The sequence below is a fragment of the Macrotis lagotis genome, chromosome 5 (genome assembly GCF_037893015.1).
Source record: "Macrotis lagotis isolate mMagLag1 chromosome 5, bilby.v1.9.chrom.fasta, whole genome shotgun sequence".
NCBI classification, from domain to species: domain Eukaryota; kingdom Metazoa; phylum Chordata; class Mammalia; order Peramelemorphia; family Peramelidae; genus Macrotis; species Macrotis lagotis.
Window position 1 is genome coordinate 192,017,564 of NC_133662.1, and position 7,975 is coordinate 192,025,538.

The following is a 7,975-nucleotide window of genomic DNA, read 5'->3' on the forward strand; positions in this document are numbered from 1 at the left end:
GGAGACTCTGGCCTGCCCTAGGACAGTGTCTGCAACTCAGAGACTTGGAAACCGAGTGAGAAAATGTTTTCTAGAGGTCCGGTCAGACAGACAGACCCCCTGCTAATGGCAGGAGGGATGTGTGGAAGGAAAGGAGCCAGTTTTGGGGCAGTGGGTTCTAGCTTGGTTACTTTCACCCATAGGTTTCGGGGTGGGGTGGGCGTGGACCTCTGTTAAAGCAACTGGAAACTGAAAAAGTAATGAGTGTTATGTGGCACCAGCGAGGAGGAGGAGGAGGAGGAGGAGGAGGAAGAAGAAGAAGAAGAAGAAGAAGAAGAAGAAGAAGAAGAAGAAGAAAAGAAGAGAAGATGATGAAGAAGAAAAGATGAAGAAAAAAAGAAGAAAAGGAGAAGAAAAGAAGAAGAAAAGGAGAAGAAAAAGATGAAGAAGAAAAGAAGAGAAGGAGAGAAAAGAAGAAGAGAAGAAAAGAAGAGAAGAGAAGAAGAAAAGATGATGGAGAAGAAAAGATGAAGAAGAAAAGAAGAGAAGAAGAGAAGAAAAGATGATGAAGAAGAAAAGAAGAAAAGGAGAAGAAAAAGATGAAGAAGAAAAGAAGAAGAAAAGGAGAAGAAAAAGATGAAGAAGAAAATAAGAGAAGGAGAGAAGGAAAGAAAAGAAGAGAAGAGAAGAAGAAAAGGAGAAGAAAAAGATGAAGAAGAAAATAAGAGAAGGAGAGAAGAGAAGAAGAGAAGAAAAGATGATGAAGAAGAATAAAAGGAGAAGAAAAAGATGAAGAAGAAAAGAAGAAAAGATGATGAAGAAAAGATGAAGAATAAAAGGAGAAGAAAAGACGAAGACGAAGAAGACGAAGAAGACGAAGAAGAAGACGAAGAAGACGAAGAAGACGAAGAAGAAGACGAAGAAGACGAAGAAGAAGACGAAGAAGACGAAGAAGAAGACGAAGAAGACGAAGAAGAAGAAGAAGAAGAAGAAGAAGAAGAAGAAGAAGAAGAAAAAGAAGAAGCTATAGTTTTTTTTGTGCGTAAAACTATAGTTTTCTAAAGGGTTAGAGGAAAGAATTGATTTGAGAAGAGGGTGATGAAAGTCACGATGGAGCATCACTTCCCGTCGTCAGGATGGCCGAGCGGTCTAAGGCGCTGCGTTAAGGTCGCAGTCTCCCCTGGAGGCGTGGGTTCGAATCCCACTTCTGACAGAGTATTTTTCTTTCTTCGCCTAAAGTTGAAGCTGGACCATCAGGGATTTCGAATTAGCTAACTTCTTGTCACTAGAGTCCATTCTAGAGGGTGAAAGCTTCAAACCGAAATAGGGGAGGCCACAGTGACGTCATTCACCGCCACTGAGAATGAGGAATCCCATCTACTTCTTGGCGCCAGATAACGGTCCACGTTGACACTGGGGGCTTTTGACTTCTACTCTCAGCTCACTCTTTTAGGACTATATCTCTACCAATGCCGGCAACCGCCGATCTTTGACGTCCCTGTTTCCCAGCCCCTCAAGTTCAGTTTTAACTTCCTAAAACAGTGTTAGCCTCAGGCCACTCGATCAAGTGACTAGTGCAAGTACTAACCAATACTTTTCCTTTTCGTTCTTCTTCCTCCTCCCCTACATTACAAAGACCTTTCCTTTAATCTGCTTTTGTTTGACTTTTTTCGTGAGTGGGACCTGGCTTGGGGGCATTGACTGTGTCCTTTCCCTTTCTTCGGCCTTCTTGGGGCTAAGACTTGTTCTTAAAATGCATGACAGTCCAGTTCCCTTTTCTGGTTCTTATAGCGGACGTTCTCCTTTCTTTTTGGTTCTGCTGAATTCCCCGTGAATCCGGTTCTTACAACTCTTGCCTTCTTTCTCTGGATTTGTCCTAGATCACTATCGATCAGTTTGGCGACTCCCTTAGCCTGTAACCTTGGCTACGGGGCGGCCCCGTTTTGTTTTCACTTATCATCAACCGGCAATTGTGTGTAATCCAATTGACCGGTAGATGGGGAGATCAACTCTTGTGGGAAAGACCTGATGCGGAATAAAAGGTATTCCCTGACCGGGAATCGAACCCGGGCCGCGGCGGTGAAAGCGCCGAATCCTAGCCACTAGACCACCAGGGAACAGTTAGGTGCTACTTCTTACTAAAGTCTCCTAGTAAACGCTGAAGATTGTACTATCCCTCTCAACATTGACCTTTTTTGCCCACCTTCCAGAAACTTCACACCTCAGTATTCTATCTCCCTAGTGCAATCGCGCCTGCCGGGCTGACTTTCCAGACCAAGTCTCGCAATCACTTCTCCCCTAGCTCATTGTGCCCTCTCTGGTAGCCACCAGTCTCTTCCGTTCACCTAGTAGGGTAATGCTTAGCAATAAAATACCCCAAATCAAAGAAAATAGGAATTTTAGAGATATCTTTGAATAATTCCAAATTCCTTTCCAGAATGGATGAATCAAATCAGAGCGTCACCCACAAAGTAATCCAGAATCATTCTTTCCATAGCACTGTCACCTCGGACTATTCCCCTCTTTTCTCATCTTTGCCAAATAGTTGGATGTGAAGTGAAACCTCAGAGTTATTTGCCTTTGCATTGATTGCCTTGAAAACTTCTTAGTTTCTTTTATTTGGTTGGTAAGAAAGTTTGTCATTCTTTTTTGAGAATTGTGCTTTTGACCATTTCTCTTAATTGTTTATGCTCAGGACCCATAAAGCTCTAAGTCCTTTGAAAGGAAATTGTAGGGGGGGGTACCTGAAGTTGCCAGCTAAAGAGAAGGGGACCTCACTTTCACCTACATACAGAGAGTATTTTCTAGTGACTACAACTTAAAACCCTCAGGAGAGGTGACCCTCACTTGGAATAGTGAAAGGTGGAAGGGTCACCCTCTAAGGCTTTGGGACATCCCTGAAGAATTCCCCTAGTTCGTGCCTATAGATATCCCTGAAGAATATAGTCTTTCTGTTCTTGAGAAGGAAGACAGAACAGGCCTCTCCTCCTGATGCTGATCCTCCTTAGACCAGGCAGATGCTTGTGCAGAGGAACAGAACGTGTTCATGTATGTTCTTTGGCCATGTTCCCATACAAACATACATGCTCACACAGCACAGTGGAAATAATCTGGATATGGAGTTGCTCCAACTGGTTTGGTTAGAAGCATAGGCTGCCCCTCCCACCTCAGTTTGCAGAGTTCTTTCCAACCTCAGAAATAGAGAAGAGCCTCACTCCAGAGGCCCTAAAAGCATCAACCCTTAGAGGTAGGCTCTAAGATTCGAAGGGGAGACTAGACATTTGTAATCTTTGGCATGAAACAAATCAAGGAGGATAAAATAAGGAAAGTTTCCACCTTCCCAGTGTGATGTCCAGCGAGTGTGGGGGTACTAATAAAGTCTAACTTCAAGGATCCTATATTAGAAAATAGATAGTTTAAGAACACTAAGAGGAACTTTTCCGAAAAAAGATCTAAACAGGTTTTAGTCGAGGTAGTCTTCAGGAAGACATTCATGTGTGTAGTGGAGGGATCTTTCTTTCTTCCCTACTCTTACAAGCCCCATCAAGGCTCAACTCCTGTGCCCATCTCTTGTGAAGATCCTTTAAGGGCACTTACCTTAATTGTTGTTACTGCTCTTTCCTTCTTCAAATACTCCTGTAGCTACATATCTGTTTGCAGGTGGAATTTCTGCCTGCCTACCTTTCACCACTCACTACACCCACAGGAAACTCCTTAAAGCAAGGTCTGGGAATACAAAGATATATTCCCAACGCCTAGCTCAGAGACCCGGCATAAGAAGAGCTGCTTGAGAAATACTTCTATTTCGGGGTTGCAGACTTCCAGGTATGATAGGTCGACGTTGCTACGTGTGACTCAAGAACCTTTGGTGCCCTCATTATATGTTGGGACCCAGGTGAGAAGTTCCTTCTACTAAGACCGATTGGCAACTGCCATCCCACTTCACACCCCGAGGGAGATGCCTTCTGTGATTTACCTATGAGCAGACAGCGGTAGGATGCCGGGGTTCCCCGTTTGGGAGTGAAGGAGGGGGGCGTTAAGGCGTGAAGAATTATGGAAGCCTTGATTTGACAGGTGAGGGAACTTCAGGAACTGAATAAAGTTCCACAGATAATCCTCTCTTCGAGGAAACAGAGCTGGGGAGTGGTAAAGGAAGGCTAGGGAGAGGCGACGAAGTTGCAAGAGGGGACTCGGGGCAAGGGTGCCAGGGTGGGAGGGGAGAGGTGAACCGTGGCAGAAGACTCCAGGCCTGGCCCTGGTGTCACGGGGAGGGTTAAGTGCGAAGGAGGTAGTGATGAAGGAGGATGTGAGGAGACTTTGGGTAGAATTGCGTTTCTCCCCCTGGAACTGTAAGCAGAGAGGGAAGGGAAGAAGTAAATCCGAAGGGGCCCAGGAAGAAACTGTGCAAAGGCAAAGTGGATTTTACAGGAAACATTTCCGTCTAAGCTGGATGGAGTACATAAATGTTGTCTAGTGGATTAAGAAGCTGTCTTTCAGCGGGTCCTCGTTAGTATAGTGGTGAGTATCTCCGCCTGTCACGCGGAAGACCGGGGTTCGATTCCCCGACGAGGAGCATTCCAGCTACACTTTTTTTCCCCCCTCTTTGCTACCTTTTTGTTTTCTCTACTTGTTTTTCACCTGGGAACCAGACACAATTTCCTCCAAGTGGCTTCAGTGGTGGGGTGCCCAACCCAAAGGTCTGAGGATGCTTAACTCCTCCTACAGGCAACTTCGGGAGAGGGAGAGCATAGGAAGAAGAAACCTCAGCTTTGGGATCATCCAACTGGCACTGAGGGAATGGGAAGCTAGGGCAAACGACAGGATGGCTCGAGATGGTTGTGCAGGTCATTGCCCAATTAGGAAGCCAGGCCTCTGATTTTTGGGAGGCAGCCTAGGTAGCAAAGGACCACTGGAATTTCCAGCCTCAAGCCACTGCTGCCCCCAAACCTTTGCTCCCTGCCAGGACAACTTCCAGAAAGGCCTATGGTGCCCGAGCTTAGGGACAGAAGGTGATTGATGGTTTTATGTTGGGAGTGGACAGGAGAGGGTGTCTGGACCTGCAGGGGTGAACAGGGGAGAAAAATGAAGGAGGGGGATCCAGTGTAGTATAAGACTGCCTCAGAATCTAATCCTCTGCTTTTAGATTTCTCCTCTCAGCCCACCTCCCCTTAATGTCTGCCACAAGAACAGGTAGTTTTTAATGCTTTTTTTCCATTTTCTCTACAGCATAATCCTCCTTCTTAACCCCGTTGTTCATCTCAACTGTTTCCCTCTTGGGTCGGCACCAAACTGTGTGTATACTCAAACCTCCATTGCCTCTTTGAGACTGGGATAAGGTTTGTCTAATGCCCAACTCCTTTTATCCTTCCCCCACCCTTCCTCCACATCTGTAGATTCTCCCACATCTCAACTCCATGACATAGCAAGCTCCTACTCTTTTTACTTTTTCTTTTATCTATACTGTAAAAAAGATCTAGCAAGATACCTAGAATCAAGCAGACCTGAATTCAACTTGAGTCTCAGACACTAACTAGCTGTGTAATCTTGTGCAACTAACTCCAATTTCCCTATCTATAAAAAGAGAACTATCTCCAAGAGTTGTGCACATAAATTTTCGTAAAGTGCTTACCAGAGTGCCTTGTAGATACGTAAGTGTTTAATAAATGCTTATTCCTTTCCCTTCCCTATGCAGAAAAAGTTCAAAGTTGTCACTACAGATCTATGCAGATTATTTTCCGCCTTGGAAGAAAGGAGATCCCCTCAATGATTTGATGGAGACCCTGAGTTCCTCAGAAAGTTGAGAGTGCTCATACAACCTGAGTGAAAGAAGAGTGCAGCATTTTTAAGAGACCTCTAATGGGACAGAGATGTATTCTCTATCTAAATGAATGCTCAGGGAGGAGGATGTTTTGATCTGTGGGAACCTAGAGCCACTCTTAGTGATCTTTCTGGTCAGTGAGACAAGTTGTTCCCAGGCAAGAACCTGATGACCTATCTCTGGTTAAATATCAGTGTCTGTGACAAAGGTGTCAATTCTGCTGTAACCCTGGTAATATTGATCCTAATTTCAATATCTCACAATGGAAGACCTACAGTGAATTGTAATTATTGTAATTATTATGAAGGATACTCAAACCAGGAATGATATTCAATGGGGATAATAATCTTGATTCAGCTGAATTCAATTTTTGACCTTCAGAACAATAATTCTGAATAGGACAGTAGATACCTTGTCCGACCTAGGAAAATCCAAGTTCCTCAGGAGCCTGGAATACCACATTAAGGACCTAGAACCTTGTCTTTTCCTGAGTCAATTAAGAAATGAATGAATAGATAAATGAAGATAAATAAATGAGTCAGGCCCTCCATTTCTTTTTGTGCCATGCTTCCCTTCTGCCTAGGCCTGGGTGATCCATCACCAAGGTGACTTCTAACCTCTTAGTATGGCTAGCTAGAACTGCCTTCCCAAGATTCCTTGTAGTACTGACCAGGAGTCGGCAAATTCTGAGAACCTAATCACCCTGAAGGCAGGCCACCAGCTAATTTGTTGGAGTTCTCCAAGACTGAGCCTCCAGCAGTTGACCCTTCTCACTGGGAGACTCTGGCCTGCCCTGGGACAGTGTCTGCTACTCAAAGACTTAGAAGCCGAGGGTGGAAATGGCATCCACGAGTCCAATCAGACAGATAGACAGCCGACGTTGGCAGGAAACAGAGGAGCCAGCCTTGAGGGCATGGGTTCCAGCCAAGGTAGTTTCACCTGGAGGCTTGGGGTGTACGGAAGGGAGTTTGAATGAAGAGGTCGGTGGGTTGGGTTGGGAGTGAACCTCTGATAAAGCGACTAGAAGCTGGGATAGCAATGAAGGATATGGTATGTGACACCAGGGAGAAGCTGTAGTCTTCTAAAGGACTAGGGAAAGAGTTGGTTTGAGAAGAGGATGTTAACAGTCAGGATGGCCGAGCGGTCTAAGGCGCTGCGTTAAGGTCGCAGTCTCCCCTGGAGGCGTGGGTTCGAATCCCACTTCTGACAGAGTTGTTTTCTCTCCTCATAGAAAAAGCTGTATATGAATACCACAGAGCCATAGCCAAACTAGATATAAACAATCTTTCTTGGTGTTCTCTGGATAGCTTTCTATCTTGGATCCCCGCGCCCTTCTGCCTTTCCTCCTTCCACTCTGCTGGAACACACTTCCACACCTATACACACCTGTTTTTCTGTAAAGCCAGTCAGCTTTGTCCTTTCTCACCCACCACCCTACAAAGCAGAGGAACCATCGTTCTTCAGCACTATTCTCTTCTGGTGCCCATTTCACTAGCAAAAGCGTTTTGAGGAGTAGTGCAATGTCAGAGAATAGTGCAATGTCAGAGAACAGAAAGACTGCACCAGGCCCGGCCCTCACTTTCCATGTAGATCTGCCATTCTTCAAACCCCCAAGCAGTCTTATCTCTCCCTCTTCCTCCCTGCACAAACATCTTTCCTCTGAATCTAAAACCAAAAGAGTTTTTGACTCATTTTGCCCAGGTCGGCATTGGGCTAGGGACAGGTGGTTTTGGGTTGTATTCCTGCCCGTTTCTTTGGTCTAATCGAAACTAGACTAGTCCTTGAAATAAATGACAGTCTTTGGTTTTCTTTCGGGGTTCTTGTCTTTGACATTTTCATAGTCTCGGCATCACTAACTTTTTCTGGTTCTGCTGAACTCACTATGGATCTGTTCATACAACTTTTCTTGTCTTCTTTCTCTAGATTCCTCCGAGTGACCGTGGGGGCCATTAAGAACCCTTCCTTAGACCACCTTTCTGTTCTGAGACACAAGCCTGCTAGAGGCTGGTGGGGCTACACCTTTGTTTTCCACGAATCTCGACCATCTCTCTCGGAGTTCTGGCAGCTAGCTTGTAGGAGAACTGGGTCTGTAGGTGCGTAGGGGAGCTAACGGTCTTGGCTTTGCCTTTCTTAGCAAGGAGGTCAGAAATCTCAGCTTAGGGAATTTTCTAGACGAAA

At 45.3% G+C, this 7,975-nt stretch overlaps 4 non-coding genes across 4 annotated transcripts; 3 read left to right on the plus strand and 1 right to left on the minus strand.

Annotated features, from left to right (window-relative positions):
- The first annotated feature begins 1,109 nt into the window (after positions 1-1,109).
- TRNAL-AAG (transfer RNA leucine (anticodon AAG)) lies at positions 1,110-1,192 on the plus strand. Its single transcript has one exon. It is a non-coding gene; the product is annotated as a tRNA-Leu (tRNA).
- Positions 1,193-2,024: 832 nt separating this feature from the next.
- Positions 2,025-2,096, minus strand: TRNAE-UUC (transfer RNA glutamic acid (anticodon UUC)). The gene has a single exon. It is a non-coding gene; the product is annotated as a tRNA-Glu (tRNA).
- Positions 2,097-4,480: 2,384 nt separating this feature from the next.
- Positions 4,481-4,552, plus strand: TRNAD-GUC (transfer RNA aspartic acid (anticodon GUC)). Its single transcript has one exon. It is a non-coding gene; the product is annotated as a tRNA-Asp (tRNA).
- A 2,371-nt stretch (positions 4,553-6,923) lies between these two features.
- On the plus strand, positions 6,924-7,006 carry TRNAL-AAG (transfer RNA leucine (anticodon AAG)). The gene has a single exon. It is a non-coding gene; the product is annotated as a tRNA-Leu (tRNA).
- Positions 7,007-7,975: the final 969 nt, after the last annotated feature.